General features: G+C 44.2%; 1 protein-coding gene across 4 annotated transcripts in view; it reads left to right on the top strand.

Moving 5' to 3' along the window:
* The first annotated feature begins 395 nt into the window (after positions 1–395).
* The window catches only part of Cyfip1 (cytoplasmic FMR1 interacting protein 1), a 90,612-nt gene continuing 64,303 nt past the window's right edge, over positions 396–26,704 (top strand). For 2 of the 4 annotated variants that reach the window (NM_001164662.1, NM_011370.3), the window contains exon 1: positions 445–681. The gene's annotated coding sequence lies outside the window, so the exon portion shown is untranslated. Of the gene's footprint in view, positions 682–12,375; positions 12,429–26,704 lie in introns of all 4 variants that reach the window. The other 2 variants (NM_001164661.1, XR_001785497.2) reach the window with 2 other exon arrangements.

Below are 26,704 nucleotides of genomic sequence, written 5' to 3' on the forward strand. Positions count from 1 at the left end.
TCACTGAGGACAAGTTATAGGAAAACGAATGTTGAATTCCTATGGCCCATGTATGGGCTCACTGGCCCACACCCAATTGCTGGGGGATCCAACGCCCTTTTTGGACCTTTGCGGGCACCAGGCACTCTCGTGGTGCATAGACACACAAGCAAGCCAAACATTCATACACATAATGAATTCCTTTTTTTTAAATTTTTTTTAAAGTATCTTTAGTAAAACTTCCAGCTCTATGCTGGCTAGTCCTGGAATTCTTTCCTCATTTGGCCTTAGCTTCAACAGAGGTCCCCCAAATCAGGGAAAACTCTTGAGGCTGGTGAGCATGGCAGTGTGGCGCTGAGTCTTCATCCTCTCCCAGCCGGCTTGACGGGTGGAGCCCACCAAGCAAATCCCGGCTTCCTTTGCTGCGGTGACCTGAGCAGCAAGCGGCAGGCGGGGCTACGGTACGGGAGACTTGGGGAGACTTGGGGGCCGACCGGGCTGGCCTAGAGGAGCCGGACCCAAGGCAGCCAGCGGGAGGAGGGAGGAGCGCCGGGAGGAAGAGGCCGAGCCGAGCAGCGCCGCCCCGGAGGAAGGGGAGGAGGCCGGGTGTTTCCTGGTGCATTCCCGACCCGCCCAAGTGACTCATTGGGGTAGGAAAGCTCCCGGGGCCCGCCCTGGACAACCGAAGGCGGCGCAGACCAGGTAAGGGCGGTCGCCTGGCCTCGGGGTCCTTGCTCCACTGTAGTCCGGTGGGGCGAGCCTGCAGACGGCCTCGGCGCAGCCTCCGGGACCGCACGGCCTCCCGGGATTGCCTCCTGGGCTCTCGAGTCTCCCGGTCTCTGCACGGCAGCTCCGGAGCCCGGGACTCCCGGCCCAGCTCGGCGGCTCCAGGGCTCCCTCCCCGGAATCACATTCCAGAATCCCCCGGCCACGGGCTTCCCAGTGCAGATTCCCTGTTCCCTCCGCGCTGCACAACTTGCACTCCGGTGGCCCGGCTCCCGCGTCCCGGACCCCCGCGTCCCCGAACCCCCGCCCCGACTCACCCTGGATACTAGGATCCCAGATCTCGCGCTTCCGGCACGAGGTTTAGCTCCAAAGAGGAAGAGACAACGTTAATATTTAGTATTTTACTATTGAAAAGTAAGGAGCGACGAATAGTTTATGTTGCACTAAAGTGGCAAAACAACCCCGAGTCCACCATGGTTCTGCCTTCAGAGGAAAGGAAGGAGAGTGTGGTCTAGGGAAGCCGTCCTCAGATTCTTGGAGAGAGGCATTTTGGGCTTTGTTAAGGAAACGGGATTGTTCAGGAGCAGTAGTGCGCCGCCGCACATTCGTAACGAATTTTGTACTTTAAGCCTAAAGCATCTGCGTAATTTGTAACATTTCGTGAGTGTGAGAAAAGAAGGAAGAGATATGCAACTGGGGATCGGTGAGGGCGAGGCAGAGGGAAGCATCGGGCAATCCGTGTGTTGCATGGGGGAGCCCAGAGATTTCTCTTGGTTGTCGGCTAACAGATCGCTTAGTTGAGTCGTGTTTGAAGCACCGCTGGTACTGGGGTACTCCTACAGGTACTGATACTGAGATCAGCGCTTGCCAAGGTGGGGGTATTGATCCTAGACCCTGGCCAAGTTCACTGGCTGGAAGTTGAAGCACGCGAGACCGGTGGTATACCTGAATACCAGCCTTCCCCTAGTTCTGAGTATGTTAGTGGTTCTTATTAAAAAGCCTACAAGCACATAGCCTGAAAGAATTAATTCAGTTTTTAAATACATGTAAGTTACTGCAGACATGCATTGTAAGAATTCAGTAGGAATGTTGCGGGGAATACTTCTCTTTCCCTCTTCCCCTAACAGCATCTTCCCTGTAACCTTGATAAAATGCTGCAGTTGAAAAGTCTCTCTAAGAAAATACATCCTCTAAGTATTTGTGTATTTGAGGAAGTATGTATTAAGGTTTTTTTAAAGAATAAACACTGTATGTGTGTGTTTGTGGTATGTGTGTTTTTAGATGTGGGTGCACAGGTGTGTGAATGTGTTTGTATGTGCATGTAGAGGCCCGAGGCTGATTTGGCGTTTTCCACCTTATTCTTTGATACAAGGTCTCTCAGCTGAACTTAGAGTTCACTGATTGGACTAGTCTTGCTCGCCAGTTTGTTTCGGAGGTCCCCTGTCTCCGCCTTGGAAGCAATGGGACTTGAGGGAGGTTGCCATGCCCATTGTCGTTTATGTGGGTTCTGAGATCTGAAATCCTGTACGGCTATCCACTGAGCCATCTCCCTGGCACTTAAGCGTGTTTTTAACTTTACATATAGTAATATTCATGCTTTGGAGTGTTGACTGCCACTGTAATTAAGATGCCAAACTGGTTCCTATCACCTCAAGATTTTCTTTCCTGTGTCCCTTGTAGTGAGGTCTTTCATACCATCAACTCTTGGCAACTGCTGATCTTTTCATAGTGCTATTTTGCTTTCTCCAGAAAGTCCTGTGGCAATCTTGGAGTCTGCATTTAAGATGGTTCTATGTTCTCAGTAATAAGTATGGGGGTGTTGGGGAGGGGGTGGCTATATTTAAGGCCGTCCAAGGTGTTTTACCAGCCAAACACCATTAAAGTGAAAAATTAATGATTTTATATATATATATATATATATATATATATATATATAATATTATTTGGTTACAAAAACACTAGTCAAATATGTCTGTAAGAAGTAAAGTCAGTGCTTTGAAAAGTAGAGCCTTGGGAAGGTGGGGTGGCATGCAGGGAGTATAGGTGCATACAGTGGGTATAGGTGGCACACAGTGAGCATAGGTGGCACACAGCAGGTATAGGTGACACACAGTAGGTATAGGTGACAGACAGGTCTGACAACTTGAGTTACAACCCACAGTGGAAGGAAAGGACTAACTCCTGAAAATTGTCCTCTGACGTCCACAAGGACACAGTGATTTGTGCCGAAATACTTACTCTCTCTCCCTATGAACACACTCCATACACAAATAATAAATAAGTGTTTTTTTTTAAAAAATGTAGTTCTGGATACAACCTGGAAGACTAAAACGTTCTTTCTTCTCTCTTTCCCTTTATCTTACCATTTCAAAAAAAAGCAAATTTAAATATGTATTTGACAAGTGTGTGGTTGTTGTGGCCTGCATGAGTTTGTGTGCATCACATTCATCAGAAGTCTGTAGAGACTAGAAGACGCCATTGGATCTCTTGGACCAGGAGATATAGGCTATTGTGAGCTTCCATGTGGGTGCTGGGAACTCAGCATAGGTTCTCCTGAAAAGCTCCTAATTGAAGAGCCATCTTTACCCCTCCTGAGTTTTGAGACAGGGTTTCATTCCATGGCCCAGACAGCCTTGAATTCATGGTGCCTCTACATTAGCCTTTTTGTGTGTAGGGAGGGGAAGGGGCTTGAGGTTGGGTCTCCCGAAGTCCTGGTGGGCTTGAACCCCTGATTCTCCTGCCTCCACCTTCTGAGTGCTAAGACTGGAGGTGTGGATACCACCACCTTTCCTGTCTATCTCAGCTCCTTGAGTGCTGACATTACAGAAATAAGATACAACCTAGCCTGAAATAGTACTTTTAAAGGTGAGAAAATTTACAAACACCACCTCAACAATTTTTTAAATAGTTCAGAAGTATATACAACTGTATGTGTACTGAAGCATTCTGCCCCGACTTTAGCCTCTTTTGTTTGAATCGGAGTTTCTGTAACACCGATTGCATTCCAAGTGTTATATATTTTCACTTATTGATGCTCAGCTGGAATTCCTTAAATGTTTCTATTTACAGAGAGTTCAATAATTCTTGTTTTGTTTTTTTTGTTGTTGTTGTTTTGTTTTTTGGTTTTTCGAGACAGGGTTTCTCTGTGTAGCCCTGGCTGGCCTTGAACTCAGAAATCTGCCTGCCTCTGCCTCCCGAATGCTGGGATCAAAGGCGTGCGCCACCACACCCGGCTGAGTTCAATAATTCTTTCTATTGATTGTATAATACAGTCATGTGTTGCTCAAACTATAGTGATATATGCTAAAGTATATCTGCACAATTCTATCCCTGCATCAGAGTTTAATTAGACAAATGAAAATAGGTACAGATGTTAATTACATCATACAGTTCTAGGAGTGCTGTGATAACTGACCAAAACATTGATAGGCAGTGTACAACTGTCGTCTTTAGTGTGGGTGTGTTATAATGTATTTGATCGGTCTTCTGGGTATTTTTCTGACACGAGTGTCCGTGCACCACATGTGCACCTGGTGCCAGAAGATGACATTAAATGCCCTGGACTGGAGTTGTAGATGATAATGAGCTGCCATGAGGGTGTTTGGAATTGAACCAGGGTCCTCTGCAGCAAGTGTTCTTAACCACCGAGCCATCTCTTCAGCGCCTGATATTGTGCTTTAACATTTATCAACACTCCAGTTGATCTTGTGTCAGTATCCTTGAGTACATGCTCAAGGACATCACTCTGAAGGTGACTCACCGTTGTATTGGTGTGAAGAGACGCTTGGGCAAAGGCAACTCTTATAAAGGAAAACATTGAATTGAGGGCTTGCTTACAAGTGTCAGAGATTTTAGTTCATTCTCATGGCAGGAGTATTGTGGTAGGCATGGCACTGGAGCAGTAGCTGAGAGCTACATCCTGATCCAGAGAGATGGAGAGGGGGAGGGAGAGAGAGGAGAGAGGCCTGGCATAGGCTTTTGAAATCTCAAAAGCCCCTGTGACACATTTCCTCCAGCAATGTGGCACTTCCTAATCCTTCAAATACAGCACTTCTCAGCCTGTACATTGAGGTTCCTTTGGGGACTGAACGAGCCTTTCACAAAGGTTGCCTAAGACCATTGGAAATATTTCCATTGTGATTCTTTTTTTTTTTTGGTTTTTTGAGACAGGGTTTCTCTGTATAGCCCTGGCTATCCTGGAACTCACTCTGTAGACCAGGCTGGCCTCGAACTCAGAAATCCGCCTGCCTCTGCCTCCAAGTGCTGGGACTAAAGGCTTGCGACACCACGCCCAGTTCTCCATTGTGATTCTTAACAGTAGCAAAAATTACAGCTGGGGGTCAGCCCAGCATGAGGAACTTTATTAAAGGGTGGCAGCATTAGGAAGGTTGAGAACCACTGTTCTAATCCTTCTCAAGTACTGCCACTGTCAGACGAGGGAGCTCAAATAGATGAGCCTCTGGGGACCATTCCAGTTCAAACCACCAGGGAAGGGAAATTGTGCTCACGTTCTTAAGACATCCCATGTTTCGTGCATCTTTGTAAGCCAGTGCTCCCTTTCTGGCAAAGGTGCAGATTGTGAATAGTCTCCGTTCTGTGGGCCTTGTTTATGTGCTGTAGCATTAGAGCCTCGTGGAAAATGAGTGGGTGTGGCTGTCTGCCAGGGAAATTCTTTATGTAAAAAGACAACGTCCTGTAGTTTGCTGACTTCTCAGTTCACGTATTATTTGCCCAGTCCTTGAAATAGATGCAGCTGTTATTTACCACACTTGGTGGGTGGGTGAAGCATGGACAGATGAAATAGTCCAAGATTAGATGGAAAGCCAGGTGTTGAGTTCAATCATTAGGTCCTTAAATTTGCCAGTTTAAAAAAATTAGAAGAAAAGGTACAAAATACTGTCCTCTAAATGTTGGACCCTCAGTCATCTGTTGAATCAGTATTACAGCAGGGTACCTTCCTGGCTTTAGCTAACCTCTCAGTCCCCATCACCCTCAGTGTCTGTCTCAAACAAGGTTTTTGATCTGTTTCACTTAGTAGCAACTGCTAGGGATAAATTAGGGTTCCATTCTTCTAGAATATATACAGGTTATAAAAAAAGAGTTATTAGATTGGTTTACGATTTAGGAGCCAGATAGTTCAGTAATAATTGTTTGCATGCTATTTTCTTTTATAATGTTTTACATCGTGCAACTTTGTTGAGAATTCTTTTAATAACTGCTTTACACAAGCAAGGATTTTTCTCCTTGTCACCTGTAGCTGCATGTGTTGACTGGGTTGTAAGGTACCTGTATGCTTGAAACTGTTATGTCACAGTGCTGGATTGTGATTGACTTTCATAGTGCCTTCTCATTCCTACCCTGCCAAGGCCCTGGCTAGTCTGGTATCATTATGCAGTCCAGGATGGTCTCAGACACACAGTCATCTTCTTGCCTTCTGAATGATGGGGTGCCCAGCAAGTGCCACAATGTCTGGCTATGTTTCTTTTAGTAATAATTTTTTTTATTTTCAAGTTCCTTTTTCTGTATCAGGCTAGTCATTGCCATTATTTTTGGGTTTTGCTTTTCATTTTGTATCTTTGCATTCTTCTGACAGGGTCTTACTATGTAATCTTGGCTGGCCTGGCACTTACTATGTAGACCAGTCTGGCTTTGAACTCATGGAGATCCACTTGCTTCTTTTCTTCTGCCTCCTGAGTCCGAGATTAAAGGCTTTTTGCACCATGCTTGTTTGGTGTATCTTTTTCCATTCTTTTGTTTCACTTCCTTAGTGTCTTTAAAATGTGTTTCTCATGGCTCCTTTGAATTTTTTAAAACCATTTTGAATATCTCTGCCTTTCAATTTGAATACCTTGTCTATTTACATGTAATGAAAATTAGGTATTATTATGATTTTTTTAAGCTATTTTACTATTTGTTCTGTTTATCTGGAGAACTGATGGCTACCAGTAGCCTTTGTAACACAGGTTACAAAGTATCTAATGGAAGGCTTCCAGAATACTTTAAACACAACATTTGTATCTGTAATATTTTTAAAAGATTTTCATTAACAGCTTCTGAGCAGATGGTCCCAAAGAAACCATGTTGTCCTTCAGCTTCTGGGAAGGTGGCAGGGAGCAGGGGGTGGGTGAGCCCTGCAGAAACTAATAGTTCTTCCTCGTTGCTCCCCAGCCAATGTTAATATGCTTGCTTCTTCAAGCCTGGCAGTGACGGCAGAAATGGTGGACATTGAACTTCGGCTCCCAAAGGTTTTAGTTATGAATGAAACAGATGGACAATGATAGCTATAATGACCCTGAATCCACAATGCCTGTGGTTTGTATTCACACCACATCCATTCTCCTGGCCAAACTTGTCAAGTTCTTTACTTTGTATTCCCCAAGCTCATGCAGGGATTTTGTTCCACAGAGAAGAAAAACTGATAGTCAGAAAGCAGTGGTTTCCACTCCTGAATGTGGTTGCTTGTAACCTTGTCCTGGCTAACACAGCTGGCAAGAATATCGGATTTCTTCTTCAAGCCACTCAATGAAAGAAGACTTTTGTTTGAAGAATTGTCAGTGGGAACACAAGTTAAGGCACAGGTCCACACTGAATCCCCTTAATATTTGGGGACTCTTGACTCAGGTAAAACCAGTTCTTTGCCAAAATATCGAGACTGGCCAGCATGAAGCAGATGTTGTAATTTATTAAAAGATTTATTATTATTATTATTATTATTATTATTATTATTATTATTAAGTACACTGTAGCTGTCTTCAGACCCACCTAAAGAGGATACCAGATCTCATTATGGATGGTTGTGAGCCACCATGTGGTTGCTGGGATTTGAACTCAGGACCTTTGGAAGAGCAGTCAAACCACTTAACCACTGAGCCATCTCTTCAGCCCAAAAGAAAATTTTTACATGGATGTTTAGTGCAAGAGTTAAGAGAGACATGCTTAGTTGCCTTTACAATAGCCACACGACATACAGAGAGTTAGGATATCTGTACTGTAAACAAAATTAATAGTCTTTTTTTTTTTTTTTTTTTTTTTTTTTGGTGTGATTCCCAGGCAATATCCAGGACAGGAGTGAGGCTTTACTGTGCTGGTTGGTTTGTCAACTTGACTAACCTGGAGGGAGCCACCTGAGAAATGGAGTTACAGTGAGAGAGTGTCTGGATCAAGCAGCAGGCAGGTCTATAGAGGATGACATCAACTGCCAATTGATGCTGGAAGACCTAGCCTATTATGAGTGGCACCATTCCCTATGCAGGAAAGACGTAGACAGAGAAATCTGACGGAGAGCAAGTGAGCAAGGGTCCATGCGTTTATTCTGTCTCTGTGCTTGACTGTCCATGTGAAGCTTTCCGTTCTTCACTTGATCCCCCTGAAGCAATGGACTGTAAGCTGGAATTGTAAGCCAGATAAGCATTTTCTTCCCTGAGTTGTTTTTTGCCATTGTGTTTGTCCTAGCAAGATGAATGGATTTAGAACCTCTGTTGAAGGTCATACACATTAAGCCCGGTTAGCTGCTATTCTAACATAAAGGAAGCCTTGTCTCTATTTCCATAACCTTCACAGCAAATGTGCATTGGGCTGGAATTCTTGAATTTCAGCTGGTGACTCTGGAGTGAGGGTCTCTGTTCTTATGCACCCGTATGTAATTCAACCTGCCTTTCTGTCCTGCCTCAGAATCACATACCCGGAGCCTTGGCGCTGCAGCAGCACTAAGCTGCACCCCAGCCTAGAGCTCTTCTATTCTAAAGCATGTTCTTTTGTTTACCACCCACAAACCATGCAGCAGCCTCTACAGAAGCAGGGAGCCGAAAGCCACTTCTCCTCTTGGCTCCCCGGGGTCAGCTGCCTTCAGAGATCTTTGACTGTGCTTGAATCTCAGAGGCTGTCGGAATTCAGCTTTGTTTCCGTCCCACGCACCAGACTCAGAAGGATTTTGTACAGACCCATTTGCCTGTTATTGTTTGCTCTGATTGCAGGAGTCGGGGCCGGGGGTGGTAATCAGCGTTATAACTAGAGTTCTCCAGAAAAACAGAATAAATGGGGTATACACGTGGGCCGGGGGAGGCAGACAGAAACACTGAGATCCACTTTAGGGAGTTGCTTCACACAGCTGTGGAGACTGGCAGGGCCAGATTCTGCAAAGCAGTCTAAGCTGGAACTGCACAGAATACTTAAATGCTGCGTGCAACCTGAAACCAAAGACCACACAGAAGCAAAATGCCCTCTTTCTTGAGGGCTGTCAGCATTCTTTTTTTCTTAAGACCTTTAGCTCATTGGATGAGATCCATCTAAGTTGGGGTAGTCTGCTTTGCTTAAAGTTGACTGACTTTAATATTTATCTCATTTAAAGATTATCATCATAGCTATGTCTAGACTAGAATTTGACTTTGACCATAAACTTCCTAGATAGTTGTCACAGGGGTGAGTCTTGGTATTTTAATAACATGTTTTAGAGAACTGCCGTCTCCAACAGAGATCAGGTCAGTGTTCCTTTTGTGGGGATACACTTAAGTTGCTTGTCTTCTGGAATCTAGCTGAGAAGAAACTGTACCTCTTATACATACAAGCTATGAGAAGCTGTGAACCCCCACTTCCCTGCCCCACTTTTTTTGCTGTACACATCTTCCCTAGTCATCCCCTCTTCCTCTTCTGTAGCTCATGTGTCCTGTCGTTGCTCTCAGCAACCCGGTCACTTCTTTTCTACTGTCTCCTGGGCCCATTTCTAGTTCTCTCGGTTCTCCTCACACTTATTCTTCCCCCCACACAAACACTCCCCCCATTCTAGCACCCCCAAGACACGGTTTCTCTATGCAGCCTTGGCATTCCTGGAACTTGCTTTGTAAACTAGGCTGGCCTCAAACTCAATGATGTACCTGCCTCTTCCTCCCAAGTGCTGGCGTTAAAGATGTGCTTGTGCCACCATAGCCTGGGCACACGTATAGCCTTTAGAAGCTAGGATATCCGTACGTGAGAGATCATGTGGTATTTGTGTTTCTGAGCCTGGGTTACCTAACTTAATCTAAGGATTTTCAGTTGTTCATAGTAACCGTGGTTGTCTGCCCAAAGCCTGCCCAAGGGTAAGCCAGCCAATCAGCCTATACTCGTACCTGAGGAGTTGTGGATGGTTAGTGGATTCTGGGGGAAAGTCATTTGCTGTAAGGTATGTTGATCACGTTCCAGTGGATGACCCCACCCCCAAGAGCATGTGGGGAGCTGAGGCTCAAGACTGTGTGTTATTTAAAAAACAAACAAACAAAACAAGAAAGCTAGAGGCAGGGCAAGGAGGTGAGGGTGAAACCTAGTGGGTGGGTTGGAAGTGAATGTAATAAAAACCCCTTATATGAAATTCTCAAGGAACAAGAAAGGAATTTGCAGCTCCACTTTGCTGCAGATTTTGCAATTTTATTTTTTAATGGCTGAATAAGATTCCAATGTGTATATGTGGCCTGTTTTTGTTATCTTTTACTCTGAGAATGGGTGATATCTGGGCTAATTCTTTTCCCTGGGTGTTTTGAAAAGAGGTGCAGTAAGGATGGATGTGCAAGTGTCTCTTGTAGTAAACAGAATAGGGTAGTGCCTCTAACGGTTGGGTATTGCCATCAGCTGTAAACACGGGTTGTTTCACTACATCCTCAATGGCACTTGTCCTTTTTCAGGTTTCATGAGTTTTTAATTATGGGATGTACACCTGACTATAGGTGCCTAGAGAGGCCAGAAGAAGGTATTGGATCCCCTGGAGCTGCAACTGGTGGTGGTTGTCAGTTGCCCGACATGGGTGTTTGAGAATCGAACTTGGCTCTTTTGAAGGAGCAGTGTGTGTGTTTATCCACTGAGTCATCTCTGGAACTCCTCATCTTTTTTAACTTGATGGTAATCTTTCTGACTGGGGTGAGATGGAATTTCAAAGTAGCTTTAATAAGCATTTTTTTTGATGGCTGAAGATACTTAATTGTTTTAAAAGTATTTATCAATCATTTATACTTCCTTGGAGAACTGTCATTGTTTTATTTGTCCATTTAACAGGTAGAAGTTTTGTGTGTGTTTTAATTTTTACAGTTGTGCTCGTTAGTTTCTGTTACCTTGACTATCAGGCTTGAACATATCGGCGGAGAGGGAGTCTCTGTTGAGGAATTGTCTCTGTGGTATTGGCCTGTGGGCTTGTCTATGGGACGTTTTCTTGAGCATTGACTAATGAGGAGGGCCCTGTCCACTGAGGGGCCATCCATGGGCATTCAAAAAACCAGGCTGAGTAAGTCACAGGGAACAAATCAGTAAGTGGAATTCCCCCACAGTCTCTGCATTAGTTCCTGTCTCCAAATTCCTGACTTTGCTAGTGATTGACTGGTACCTGGAACTTAGATAAACCCTTTCCTCCTAGGTTTATTTAGTCATGGTGTCTATCACAGCATTAGAAAGCATACTAGGACAACACATATATTCTAGAATATATAAATACACACACACACACACACACATCTCATCATCAATTTATTGAACTTAGATCCAAATTTTACTTTTAAATTAATTCTCTGGAATTACTCATTGCCTTAACACTGTCTGACATGAGAGGGTTTTTTGGCTTCTGAGAGTGACATCAATAGTTTGCTGAGTTGTAGACTATTAGAAACCACTTCCTCCCCAGACCCAGGCTGGCACTCTTTGGTAAATTTAGAAATGAAAGAGGAAATTCCAGAGTGGAAGGCTGACACATTTGGCATGGTAAAAGCATTAGACCTCGCAATACCTCCTCAGTTCACTCTCCAGCCCCCCAAGAAAACAGAAGTTACGTTTCCGAAAAAGCAAGCAAAATGGAAAAGCAAGTAGCTTGACCTGGAAACAAGTTTGCTACAGTTCTGCCAAAGTTGTCATGTCAGAAGTGTAGTGAGTGACTTCATGAATGGGAGAAGAAGAGGATTCAGAGCAAAGCAGCAGCCAGCCCACACCAGCAAGCCATTGAAAAGGGATGGGGCTGCAGGTCACAAACTGGCTACTGTATAGGAATGTGCCCAGTCATAGAGGCAGTAAGAGAAATGCAGATTAAAGAACAGTTATTACAGGCAGTAATAAAAATAAGCAGGGTTCTAGTTGCTTTTTTGACAGTGTTATTAATTCCTTGGATAAATACTCAGTAGTGGAATTGTTGGATCTTGTGGTAGACATATTTTTAATTTTTTGAGGAACTGTGTACTGTTCCATAGTGACTGGACCAGCTCAGTGTCATCTAAGGATTCTCATGTCTCTACATCCTCACCAGCATTTTTTTTTTAAAGATTTATTTATTTATTACATGTAAGTACACTGTAGCTGTCTTCAGACACACCAGAAGAGGGAGTCAGATCTTGTTACGGATGGTTGTGAGCCACCATGTGGTTGCTGGGATTTGAACTCTGGACCTTCAGAAGAGCAGTCAGGTGCTCTTACCCACTGAGCCATCTCTCCAGCCCAGCATTTTTCTTTTTAATAATGGTCATTCCCTTGGGAAGTGGGGATCCCTCATTGTGGTTTTGCTTCATATCTGCTTGGTGATTAGTGATGCTCTTCATATAACTCCTTTTGAGAAACACCCATTTGTCTTTTGTCTAAATGTCCTTTGACCATCTCAGAATGGAATGAGTTGCTTTTCTGTTGTTAAATTGCCTGAGTCCCTTAGAGTCTTTTTTCACCCCTTGTCAGGTACACAATTTGCAGTGATTTCTTTCATTAGATGCCGTTCCACTTACTGAACTGTAAGTATGACCTATGACTTTCTTGCCTGATGATCCCAGTGAGAGTACACCTGCCCTGGATTCACCTTCGCTTTAAAGTTAGTCATGTGACCTAAGAATCCTTCCTATGCTATGTCGAAAATGGCCTGAAAATACAGGACCCAGCTGAGGCTTTCCCATGAAGTGTCTCTTCCTTAGGCGCTCTCTGTGGGCAGGTATTTTAATGGTGATGGTCACATGAACTTTGTGAATGATGGGTTCTCTTCGTTTATCCTGCTGATAGATGGCTAAGTACCTGCAAGCAGTTCTTGGGAAAGCCAGCAGGGAGCCAGCTGGGTGATTAGAATTATGATTCACCTAAAACCCAAACAACTACAGCAATATCAACAAAACCTTCTTCCTCTAGGTCCCCTCCTTTTGGGTCATTGTTGGGGAGAGGTGCACTGTGGTAGTTGTAGCTTTAGCATCTCTGGGACAGTCTCTTGTGAGACTCTGTGCCCTGTGAGGTCTGTGGAGTCTCTTGGTCCTTGGAAGAGGGAGATGTTGAAGCTAATGGACATTTTCAACCCAAATAGCCTTCGGGTAGGAACCTTGGTAGGTATTTGGGAATTGAGTGTGGAATAGATGGGCCTTTTATTGGGTCACAGACAGGTTATTGATGATCTTAGGAAATCCTGGGTGGAAGCTGGCCCAAGGACCACAGAGGGCTGATGCTTCTTGCGGCTGTGCCTAGAGAGAAGAGGCTGGCTGCGGGTGGGAAAAGGCTGTACTGTCCAATAGAACTGTACCCTTTCTGGGTAAGAGGAAGGAAGAGTCAAAAAGGGCATGTACTGGTAGTGTGATTGCCAGGGACAGACTTTACTAGCTTGCTTTCTAGTCTTGTGAATAAAATAACATAACTAAAAGCAATCTGAGGAGAAAGGGGGTTTATATGGCTTTCGCATCCTGTCACAGTCTATCACTGAGGGCAGTCAGGGCAGGAATATGGAGGCAGGAACTGAAGCAAAAGCCAGGGAGGAATGCTATAACTAAGCTTGTTTCCCATGGCTTGTGCAGCCTGCTTTCTTTTATTTTACTTTTGAGGCAGATATAGTCCTGGCTGTCCTGGAAATCACTAAGTATAGCAGGCTGGTCTTGAACTCACAGAGATCCACTTGCTTTCTTATACCACTCAGGACCGCCTGCCCAGGAGTGATACCACAATCAATGGGATGTACCCTCCCACATCAATCATTAATCAAGAGGCAATCTGATGGAAGCATCTTCTCAATTGAGGTCCCTCTTCATAGATGACCCTAGCTATGTCAAGTTGACAAAAAGCTTACTAGAACATGAATCAAGTGGTTGCTATGTACCCAAACCTGTAGTTTGCTGCTCTAGGGGAGCTGTGAGGGTAGCAAGGGAGAAGTGGGGACTGGGGAGTATTGATTGTGTGAGGATGGCATTCTTAGCTGTATGCTTGCTAAAAAAAATAGGAGCTTGCTGATAGATCCATCGCCTGTTAGTGACAGGCAACAGGCAGTTCCTTCTTGAAGAAAACATCACTTCTGGCTGTAGGGATGAGCACTGGGGATGCTTGGTGATGTTCTCAGGGTGGTGCCTGGTATGTGAGTGTATACCTGCTCTTCTGAGTGGACCAGATACACCATAGTTCTGTCTGAGCATTCAGGCTGACACAGGCTGTTTCCTGTGTTTAGGCTGAGTCAAGGTTGTGGAGGTGGTCCATGGGTGAAAGGGAACCCTGTGAACTCATGCTGACCTCGAAGCTGCTCAGTGGGCGGCTGGAGCAATCTACTCAGTGCCTCAAGGCTCAGCTTCTGCTTTCTGTAAATGAAGACTACCCAACAGTCTATTCTGGACACTGCCAGCCCCTATGTCTTGGGTATCATCGTTCTCCTAAGCACAAGAGAACACCAGTGGGGGAACAGTTCTAATGATCTAATAAGAAGCCCACCCCATCCCCACAAGGGAGACCCATGCCAGTCATCCAGCATGGTCAAATTGGTCAGCCACTGGAATTTTGCTAGTGTTTTCTTTCTGAGAGATATACTGGGAGCAATGGAAACTACTGCAGGGACTGTGTGTGTGTGTGTGTGTGTGTGTGTGTGAGAGAGAGAGAGAGAGAGAGAGAGAGAGAGAGAGAGAGAGAGAGACTGCCTGTCTGTCTGTCTGTGCCTGTCTGTCTTTAACTTGCTCTATAGACGAGGCTACTCTCAGCCTTCCATGTGCTGGAATTAAAGGCATTTACCACCATCACCTGGCTCTTTCTCTTTTTTAAAATGTACTTTTTCATATAAATCCTTGGCATCAGTCCAAGTATGGCTCAGTGGATAAAAGTGCATGCTTTGTAAGCCACATGAGATCCCTGGATGTTAAAGCCAGGTAAGAGGTAAGTGGGGTGGGGCTGTTATATGTAATCCCATCATTCCTATTTGGAGATGGGAGGCAAGATGGAGATGGATACTGGACAATCAGCTGGAAACTAGTCAGCCAGCCAATGTGGTGTTAGCAGTGCAGAGACAGAAATAAGAGAGACAGCGTCAGCAAAGTGGAAGGTGAGAATGGACTCTGGAAAGTTGTTTTCTGATTTCTGCATTGTCTTGCACATGCACATGGACACACATGCACACACACTGAATGAATGAATGAATGAATGAATGAATGAATGAAATAGACAAACAGAAATTTGTACTTGTTGCTATGGTGAGACATACCAGAATTCCACGGAACATGACTTGGACAACACAGCTGTGGGCAGAGAAAGCTATTGGAGATGCAAGCTGGAGAGTGACATGATCAGAAGTCTGCATTACACAATTAAAATAAAAAGAAAGAATGGCAGCTTGGAGCGACCCCGACTTCTTAGTGCGCAGGGGCAGTGTCATGAAGCCTAGTGAACAAGTCTGGGGTGGGGAGGGGCAAAGAGACCACTGTGTCATGGGAGTGGCTCTAGTGGCTGCCAACTGAGCATGAGGGCTAATGTGTGTGATATGTGGACAGGTACAATTTCATTGCCTCATCCCTGTAATGCAAGCCAGACTGATTTATTTGTTGTTGGAGTTGTTCTTTGAACTTCTGAGTTGCTGCTTTTGAAATTGACATTTGGAACTTTTGGGTACTATAAGTGAATTTCTTCTTTAGTAGCACTAGGTCTGTTGTTTTGGTTCTTAGAATTTTGTTTATTTTTATTTTATGCATATGAGTATTGTCTGCATGTGTATATGTGCAGTGCCTGCTGAAGCCAGAGGAGGTTATCAGATCCCCTAGGGCTGAAGTTATAGCCATCGTGAGTTCTCATGTGGGTGCTAGGAACTGAACCTGGGTCCTCTGCAAGAGCAGCAAGTGCCGTTAACCCATGGAGCTGTTTCTCCAGTTCCTTTGCTTGCTTGCTTGCTTGCTTGCTTGCTTGCTTGCTTGCTTGCTTGCTTGCCTGATTGCTTGCCTGCCTGCCTGCCTGCCTGCCTGCCTGCCTGCCTGCCTGCCTGCCTGCCTGCTTGCTTGCTTGCTTATTCATTTGTTGTTTGTATCCATCCTGTAGCCCTGGCTGACCTGGAACTTGATCTTAGATCTGCTTGCCTCTGCCTCCTGAGTTCTAGGATTAAAGATGTGCACCTCCACATTTGACCTAATGGTTTTTAGTTATAAGCATCTTACCCACGTTGTCATAGCAGTTACATATATGATAAAAGTGGCTGCAGATTAAGCCTTGCTTAATCTTAGTTCAGTGTTTAGCTGTGCTAAACATGGGAGAAAAAGGAACAATTCAATTAGGCAGGCTTTAGAAGTGATTTCTTATTAGTTTGAACAGTTTGAAAGTGGATGTTTCCGTCTTTCTGAGAAGGGCTTTCATTTGCATATAGAAGAGGAAGAAAATGGGACACCTTGCATATATTAACAGGAACATGTCATCATTTATCTTTCTGTTTGTGCTATAGTTAGGCAAGCACACTTCTTCCTTTTTGTTTTATAAATTACTATACAAAGCACTAGGTTTCATCGTGGCATTCAAACACAATTTGGTTTTGTTGATCTTCCTCCCAGTTCCTTCTACCCCAGTCTCTCTGCATGGGTTCCCAAGTAGTCTCCTTTCTGTTTCTGTCCCCTGTGTCTTATTGGCCTCCCTGCTTCCTTAGAAACACCTCTTTCCCCCTCCTGTGGTCTCCTTCTAGTTTTACAACCTTTCCTTATTTTTAGACCAACATTTGTGCATGGCCTTTTTAAAAAGTGAAATTTTTTGTTTTATGTGTATGGTTGTTTTGCCCGAATATATATGTAAGTACATCACAATAAGTGTAGTGCCTGTGAAGGCCACAAGACCTGACATTGATCCTCAATGACTGTCTGGTCACCCTTAAAATATTCTCTGTGGCTGTTTCTCTTGATTGGAGCCCGTGTCCCCTGGCACTGCTGTCCGGTGAGTGTATACCTAGACTCACTGTTTTCTTTTGTCCTTCCTAGTCTCCTAGCATTGTGCCAGCAAACAGGTCGAACCTCAGTCTGGTGTTCTGATTTCTACTCCTTTGTGCAGCTTTGTGCAGGAACTTCTGTTTTGTTTTTAATTTTTGAGACAGTGTCTTGCTAAGTTTGTAATACCCCAAATTAACCTATAACATCCTGGGATGCTGGCATTTGTAGTTCTTGGAAAATAACAAAGCCTCATGGGAAAGTATGATGTCTTACGGTTTTGTCTGTAAAAGCCCCTACAACACATGTCTTCGGGCCAACTCAGCTGGGAATTCCAGGTAGTGGCCCTGACCAAAGTCTTATCTTGTTCAGTATTTAATAAAGCTTGCTTCAATTTTGGCTCAAAATGGTGGAACTGGTTTTTCTCCAGCGAATCTCAGGATTAACAAATTACCTGGGCCGGTCTTGAAATTACTCTGTAGCTCAGACAGAGCTTGAACTTGTTATCCACTGCTTTATAGTCCAGTAGTTTGGATTATAGGCTTGTGCCACAAGCTTTTGTGAGCCTGAAGTTTCCAAGGACAGCTTGTCTAAACATGAGAGCATCTGTTCTTGGCTATCTTCCTGAAATTGCCCAGAGACAGGGAAAATTATCAAGTCATAATCGGTTTTGTAAAGAAACAATAGTTTAATTATTCATCATTCTTTGTTTCAAAATGTGGTTAACTGTCTGATTGTCTAACTATAGTTTTGCAAAAGCCATTTCACTTTTTCCTTGGGTACTGACTGTAGCATCTACAGGACTCAGTGGGGCCAGAATGGGGAAGGGTGGGGCTCTTAGTTTTGGGCTGCTGGCAACTCCTATGGATCTGTCTGCTGTTCCAGCCTCACACTGCCTCTTTCCTGAGCCTTAGGCCTGGACCAGTTTTGTTTGCTAACCCTGGCCTTGACTCCAGAAGTCTAGTTGCTCATCACTGGATAGAGGACACACAAGATCCCTGCCCTATGTGTGTGTGTGTGTGTGTGTGTGTGTGTGTGTGTGTGTGTGTGTGTGTGTGTGTGTGGTGTGTTTGTTGCTTGGAGCCTAGGGCTCTCAGTTGAGCTGGGGGCCTTTGAGCACCATTCTGCTTATCTTATCAGTATATTGGGATGACCCCACCATGGGAGTGGCCATGAGAAGGACTTACTGAGGAACATTTATGGAAGGAGTGAGTCATCAGTGAGTGACATGTAGAGGGAAGGAAGATGCTCAGCAGCCCTGCCACACCTCCAACATGATGAACACTTACTTCTCTTTCTGTGGGCACACTGAGACACTCAGCCTCCTCTCTATATGGTACCCTGGTGCTGCTTGCTCTTACCTGGTGCCTTGTGATGCTCACCCGGTGGTCCCTTGATCAGACAGTGAAATAAACAAACCTGCGGTGTGCAGCTCCAAGCTCAGACTGGGTCTCTCACTGAGCAAATGCTGAGCACTTGCTCGATGCAAATTACCAGCTAACCTCCCTCCTGAGCCTTGAAGATACTTGGTGACTAGCTTGGGAAATCACTTGAAAAGATATTTTAGGACACTCAATAACAAAAATGAGTTGACGACTTATTAAAATGCCAGATCCAATACGGTATTTCAATTAGTTTTTGTAACTTAGGAAGTGTAGGATTTGGAGACAAATGTGAACGTTGAGCCGCTGCCAGGAGAACAGAGTCAGAGAAGAAAAGCATCCTTGATACTGCTTACTCAGCTAAACCACAAAAGGGTTTGTTATGTGTGGGTCAGTGCAGGGCCTGAGGAGGCTACAGCACCCAGAGCTTGGACACGTGGAGCACTAGGCTTTATAGGCCAAGCTTGAGAAGGTAGTTGTTAGCTACAGAACAGACCTCGGAGTCTACATTAAGCATGTATTGTTTTCCTAACTATCAAAATGCCAGTGCGCTCTTTCTCCCTTTCTTTCTTCCTTTCTTTCTTTCTTTCTTCCTTCCTTCCTTCCTTCCTTCCTTCCTTCCTCCCTCCCTCCCTCCCTCCCTCCCTCCCTCCCTCCCTCCCTCCCTCCCTCCCTCCCTCTCTCTCTCTCTCTCTCTCTCTTTCTTTCTTTCTTTCTTTCTTTCTTTCTTTCCTAATCTTACAACCCAAGGGCATTTGGCCCCCTACCTGGGTGATTTTCTATGTGTGTGTGTGAGGCCCGTTACACAAAATACCACAGATTAGTGGGAACTTATGTGCTCACAGTTCTGGAGGCTAGAAGTTCAAGGTCAAGGTTATAGGAGGGCTGGTTTTATCTAGCACTGTCCTAACGTGGCCTCTTCTAGTCTCTCTGCTCACCCATGATGTGCTGTTCTCACCAGACCCGAGGGGTGGACATCTGTGTGTATGATTATGTCATTAAACGGTCAATGGCTTATTGGTAGCACCAACAGGAATAAGAGTTATTCCAAATATGTGATTTAAATTTTACTGTGCGATATTCATATTATGGTATCTATGCTGGCCAGTTTTAAGTCATCTGAAAGGAGAAAACTTCAACAGAGAAATTGCCTCTGTAAGATCAAGCTATAAGCAAGCCTGTGGAACATTTTATTAATGGCCTGTTGGATCATAGCAAAAAGGAATCTCACCCTGTGAGCAATTTTCAGACTTCAGTTTATAGAACCCCCCTTTAATTAAGGAGTAGTCAGGTTCCTCTGAGGAAGAAATTTGATAAAATACCTTTAAAGTTCATTCAACGCTCTCCATTCCTTCCCTAGAGGGACCTACAGCTTCTTGTACAAGGGTAACTACACTGTGGAATGGAAACAATCAGACTTCTCCAGGTCTGTTAGATCCTGGTTCTGAATTGATGCTGAGTCCAGGAAATCCTAAGAAACACTGTGGCCCTCCTGTTGAAATGGAGGCCAGATGATTAATAGAGTTTTGGCTGACGTCTGACTCACAATCGGTCCAGTGGGTCTCTGAACTCATCTTGTAGTTATTTCTAGTCCTAGAATGTATAATTGTAATAGATACATTTAGAAGTTGGAAGAATTCTCACATTGGTTCCCTGGCCTGTGGAGTGAGGGCTATTATGGTTGGAACGGCTAAATGGAAGCCTTTAGAACTGCCTCTGCCAGGGAAAATAGTGAATAAAAAACAGTATCGTATCCCTGGAGGAAGAGAAGAAATTAGTGGCACCATTAAGGACCTGAAAGTTGTGCTTGGGTGTGTGTAGAGGGGTTTCTACCACATCTCCCTTTAACTATCCTACTGGCCAGTGCAGAAGGCAGATGTATCATGGAGAATGACAGTTGAATATTGAAAACTCAATCAAGTTGTGACTCCGATTGAAGCTGCTGTACCAGATGTGGTGTCCTTATTAAGCAGACTAACACATCTGGTACATGATATCCAGCTATTGATCTAGCAAATGCCCTTTTCTCAGTACCTGTCCATAAGGACCACCAGAAGCAATTTGCTTTCAGTTGGCAAGGCCAGCAGTATACCTTTACAGTTTTAACTTAAGGATATATTAAATCCCCAGCCCTGTGTCTTAAGTTAGCTAAAAGGGATCTTGATCATCAGTCTCTGCCACAAAATATCACATTGGTACACCATATTGTTGACATTTTCTGATTGGACCACATGAGCAGGAGGTAGCAACAACCACTTTGGACTTGTTGGTAACATGTATGTGCATCGAAGGATGGGAAATAGATCCAACCAAAATTCTATGGCCTTCTATATCAGTGAAACTTAGGAGTCTAGTGGGGTGAGACATTAAGAGATAGTCCTTTTAAGATAAAGAATAAGTTATTGTACCTGGCCCCTCCTACCACCAAAAAAGAAGCACAATATTTAGTTGGCCTGTTTGGGTTTTAGAGACAGAACATTTGTCACTTAGGTCTGTTACTCTGGCCCATATACCACACGACTTAAAAAGCTGCTAGTTTTGTGTGGGGCCTGGAACAGGAGAAGGCTCTTCAGCAGGTCCAGGCTGCTGTGCAGGCTGCTCTACCACTTGGACCATATGATTCAGCAGACCTGATGGTACTTGGGATGCCAGTGGCAGATAGAGAATGCTTTTTAGAGCCTTTGGCAGACTCCTACAGGTGAATCACAGAAGAGACATTTGGAATTTTGGAACAAGACTCCCATCATCATCTGCAGACAATTATTCTCCCATGAGAGACATCTCTTGCCCTGCTATTGAGCCTTAGTGGAAACTGAACATTTGACAGTGGGTCATCATGAGCTGGGTATTAATCTCACCCACCAAGTTATTGCACAGCAGCAATCTGTTATCAGACAGAAGTGGTATATACATGATTGGGCTTGATCAGGTCCTGAAGGCACAAACAATTTATGTGAAGAAGTTTCCCAAATGGCTATGGTTTCTATTGCCATTACTGCCATGCTGTCTTCTGCCAAGTATGTACCTGTAGCTTCATGGGGTGTGCTCTATGACTGGTTCATGAGGAAGAGAAGACTAGGGTATGGTTTACTGAAAGTGGGGTATACATGATCCACCCCAAAGTAGACAGGTGTCTACTTACATTACAACCCCTTTCTGCCACAACACATCAAAGGATGCTCATATATGCATTTCAGGATGCCCCGAAATATAGCAGCAAAGGGAAATCTTCACAGTGGGCAGAACTTCAGGGTAGTACATATTGTCATGCATTTTGTTTGGAAGGAAAAATGGCCAAATAATGCGAGTGTTTACTGGTTCATGGGTTGTAGCCAGTGGATTGCTACATGGATAGAGACTTGAGAAGAGTGTGATTGGAAAGTTGGTAAGAAAGACATCTGGGAAGAAGTATGTGGATAAATCTCTCCATATGGGTGAAGGATATAAAGATACTTGTGTCCCATGCTCATCAAAAGGTGACTTCAGGAGAGGAGGAGTTCAGTAATCAAGTAGGATAGGATGACCTGTACTGTGGACAGTCATCTTCTTTCCCCAGTGATCCCCATCATTGCCCAGTGGGCCCATAAACAAAGTGGCCTAACAACATGGCTGACATTGACCTGGCTAGTGCCAAGAGTGCTAGTCTGCGGAGTGCCAGATCTGCCAACAGCAGAGCTCAACACTGAGCCTCAGATATGGTACCATTTCGTTGGGTGACCAGCCAGTGACCTAGTGGCAGGTTGACTACATTGGACCACTTCCACCATTAAATAGACAATGCTTTGTCTTGCCTTGAGTAGATACTTATTATGTTATCGATTTGCCTCTCCTGTGTGATGCTTCTTCCAAAACTTCCATCTGTGGACTCACAGAATGCCTCGTCCACAGTCAGGATATTCCGCACAGATTTGCTTCTGACCATGAAACTTAATACACTGCCAGAGAAGTGTGACAGTAGGCCCACAGTCATGGAATCCACTGGTCTTATCATGTTCTCCACCATCCCGAAGCAGCCGGTCTGATAGATGGGATGACCTTTTGTAGCTACAGTTATAGCACCAATTAGGTGGCAGCATCCTGAAGGGCTGAAACAGGGTTCCCCAGAAGGCAGTATATGCTTTGAATCAGCACCGAATATATGGTACAGTTTCTCCCAAAGCCAAGATCCACAGGGATGGACAAAGGAGTAATTCTACTCACTGTCATCCCTAGTTACTCATTAGGAAGATTTTTGCTTTCTTTTTCATAATCTTAAATTCTGCTGGCCTAGACATTTTGGTTCCAGAGCAGGAAATGCTCCTGCTAGGACCCTGAACAAACATTCTGTTGAGCTGGAATGGTCTTCTCATGTCCTTAAGCCGACAGGTTTAAGAAAGGAATAACAGTGTTAGGTGGGGTGATTGATCGATTACCGAGGGGAAATTGGATTGTTTCTCCACAATGGAGATAAGAAAGCACATGTCTGTAGTGCAGGAGATTCCTTGGGACCACGGTTCTAAACCCATGACCCCTTTGGGACTCAAACAGCCTTTCCACAGGGATCAGTTAAGATCACTGGCAAACACAGACATTTACATTATGATTCATCACGGGAGCAAAATTACAGTTATGAGGTAGCAACAAGTAATTTTATGTTTGGGAGTCACCATAGCATGAGGAACTATATGCAAGCATCCCAGCATTAGGGAGGTTGAGAACCCACTACTTTAGGATGTCTCTTGGTACTACCATGTCCTGTGATTAAAGTCAGTAGGCAACTACAACAACCTAATTCAGGCAGAATGACCCTTCAGGATTGAACATATGGGTTTTCCTCTAGAAAAGAGCCATGATCCGCTGAGATACTTGCTGAGGAAGGAGGCTATACAAGTAGTAGAGCAAGGTAGTTATAAATACCAGTAAAGGTCACATGACCAGTTACAGAGACAAGGATTATAACTGACATGAATGTTGGTTTTTGTTAAGAATGTGATTGTACAGTTATTTGTGTTTTCTTTCCTCGATTTCTTTATCATGTAATGTAACATCAGTTAAGAGACTATCAGTGGTTATCACATCTAAGTTTGTGATACTAAAAAAATGTCCCTCAAGGGACATTGCCACCTATTCTAAATTTCTAAAGTGTTTGCCATTGTACATGGGATCGTTATATCATGTTAAGTAAAATTATGACTTAGGTATTGTTTTCATTTAGAGATTAACCATGACATGAGATATGATTCTGTGTCAAGTTGACAAGGGGTGGACTTGTAATGGCTGATCTTGGTTGTCAGCTTGACCACCTCTGGAATTAACTAAAACCCAAGCAGCTGGGCACTTTTTTTCTTAAAGATTTATTTAGTTTAGTTTATGTGTGTGGTATTTTGCCTGCATGCACTGCAGTGTGCACCACATGCATGCCTGCTGCAGTGAATCACCAGGCAACTGGAAGTACAGACAGGTGTGAGCAGCCATGTGGGGTACTGGGAATTGAGTCCCTGTCCTCTAGAGGAACAGCCAGTGCTCTTAAGTGCTGCACCATCTCTCCAGCCAGAGGGATTATTTTCTTAGTGAAATCATTTAAAGTGGGAAGACCCACTGTTTATCTTTGGTTTGAGGTTGGAGGATCCACCTTTAATATGGGCCACACCTTCTGCTGTCAGCCGGGCATGGCACATGCCTTTAATCCCAGCACTCGGGAGGCAGAGGCAGGCGGATTTCTGAGTTCAGGCCCAGCCTGGTCTACAGAGTGAGTTCCAGGACAGCCAGGACTACACAGAGAAATCCTACCTCAGGAAAAAAAAGAAAAAAGAAAAAAAGAAAAGAAAAGAAAAGAACATAAAAGAAGGAAGCTGGCCCCCTTTCAAAAGGAAATGAGAGACATTTTATTAGAATTAGAGGAAAGTAAACAGGTCAAGCAAAATGGAGGTCTCAGCAGCTTCTAGAAGGAGGCAGACTGTGTTGAGAGGAAGAGAGAAACCTATGCATTCTAACGTTCAAGATCGCAGACCAGCTCAGCAGTGCTGGAGACCTGAGATTGCATACACGGTGGGTGGGGGTGGTCGGCTGGGAGGATGGCTCATTTGGAGAGCATGGGAGTGCTCTGAGTAGTTGTAGAGCAGACTGGCTTAGAACTTTGGCCAGTGTTCGTAGAGTTCTGCTTCAGGCAGGCTTAGCAGTGAGGGACTGTAAACATTAAAGATGAATACTTCTAGCTTAGTAAGTACATATGCCATTGATAGGGGGAAAAACCATTTTGTTTAAAAAAGAAAGCAAAATCTAGCCACACTTTGCTGGGAGGAGACAGCTTTTCCTTGTCACGATTTGCCGGGAGGAGATGGCTTTCCTTGGTGGGCCTCCACCTTTTCAAATGGCATTTTCAGTTTTGAGAGGGACAGCTGTGGTGCCTTTTACATGCCATTTCAAATTCTAAGGAGGAGGAGTTCTGATATTTCCCCCTTCCTTGAAACTAGTGTGTTACCAGGGAAACAAGCTGCTCCTACTAGCTGACCTGCTGTCAGTTTGGAGATGTTTATTTTCCTAGTTTTCTTCCCAATTCTGTCCATTTTGCTGTGGAATTTGAAGGTTTTGGGTTCGATGCAGACAGAGCTAAGGCCATTCTGCCATCAGAGCATGGCTCCTTTTATGGTGTAAGGCCATGGTTTCCCTACAGTAACCTACTTTCTCTGAAGGCCCAAACCCACTGGCTTCCATTTGACTAGTTCTTACCTGTTGGCTCCTTTCTCTTCTGCTTTCACTAACAGATCCATCTATCCATCTTTAATCCTTTTAGATCATTTAGAGTTAATGTAATTATTGATGTTTGGATTTGGCACGGTTCTTCGTTAGATATATGTGTTATTCTTTCTTTCTTTCTTTCTTTCTTTCTTTCTTTCTTTCTTTCTTTCTTTCTTCCTTTCTTCCTTTCTTCCTTTCTTCCTTTCTTCCTTTCTTCCTTTCTTCCTTTCTCTCTTTCTTCTCTTTTCTGGCTTTGTGTCATTGGTTTGTTTGGTTTGGTGCTCAGAATTGAGTGCAAGGCTTTAAGCACACTAAGCAGTCTATCACGGAGCTACACTGTCAGCCCTCTTTCCACCTTCTTTTAGAATTTGAGCATTTTGTAGTTTTCTATTTGAATTTATCCCACATTGTGTCTATTTAATAGTAATTTCCAGTTAAACCTAAGACTTTGTGCATTCAAGAAGAACAATCTACCACTGAGCTAAATCTTGAGCCCAGTAGTTACTTTTCAGCACTGTGTAGCTCTTTGCTAGTGGGTGTTATAAAGATTACAGAGTACATGCCTATTAACTTTCCCTAATCCTTAGGGCTAGAGAACGTGGAGATCTTACCACCATGTAGGGTTGCTTTTCTCTGGTGAATTGAGTTCCCTTTTGTGCCTTTGTACTCTGGGTAAAATAATTGAAAAACAGACTTAGAAGGTTGCTTGAGAACCATTTTATTCGAGTTTTTGAAAACAAAACAAAACAAAAACCCAACAGGGCAGGTAAGCTGTAAATCTTGGCAGTTCCCAGGGAGAAGGGAGCTGGGAAAACCCATGCCTTGAGTTAGGAGCAACAATGCATGTCTCTAAACAGCCGTTAAGGAAAACATGCGTAGGGTTTCGGCTGGTGTTCAAAGAAGAGGGAGACAGGAGGAAGGGGAAAAGTTACAGCTCAAAAGATGGGCACCCTCAGCAGAGATCTGCAGGCAGTGACCCTGAAGGAGGGGCTTCTGGGTTATCTAAGTACTTTAATTCATTAAAGAAATGGTTGCTTTTCCCATGTGCTTGGTTAGCATGGTGAATTAGCTAATCAGGTAATCTGTCCAGGTAATTGAATGTCTAGTTGGATTGTCTGTCTGTCTGTCTGTCTATTTGATGGATACCCCGTTCCCAGTGTTCCTCCGCTCCTCCCCCCCCCCCATCCCCTCTGACAAGGTGGAAGCCCCATTACCACTTTCCCTCCAACCCCCGGGACATCAAGTCTCTACAGGGCTAGGCACATCCTCTCTCACTGAGGCCGGACAAGGCTTTTATCTCTCTCCACATAGTGCTGGCTGGCCTTGACCCCAGGAATCCACCTGCCTCTGCCTCCTGAGTGTTGGGATTAAAGATGTGTGCTGCCATGCCCAGCAGTTGGAGTAACTTTTAAACATTTTTTTCCACAACATAACATTTTTATTAATTATTTAGGAATTTCATACAATGCATCCATCCTTTTCCCTCTGGCCTGCCTGTGTGCTTAAGCTCATGTGGAGAATTGTCAAGTTTTCTACATTTTATCTTTCAGTTCTAAGAATCTCCACTGTCCACAGACATACATGCCAACAAAACACTCATACACCTACATTCAAATAAAAAATAAAATTACAGCCAGGTAGTGGTGGCACATGCCTTTAATCCCAGCACTTGAGAGGCAGAGGCAGGCGGATTTTTGAGTTCGAGGCCAGCCTGGTCTACAAAGTGAGTTCCAGGAAAGCCAGGGCTACACAGAGAAACTCTGTCTCGAAAAAACAAACCAAAACAAAACAAAA

This window comes from Mus musculus, chromosome 7, assembly GCF_000001635.26.
Source record: "Mus musculus strain C57BL/6J chromosome 7, GRCm38.p6 C57BL/6J".
Lineage (NCBI taxonomy): Eukaryota > Metazoa > Chordata > Mammalia > Rodentia > Muridae > Mus > Mus musculus.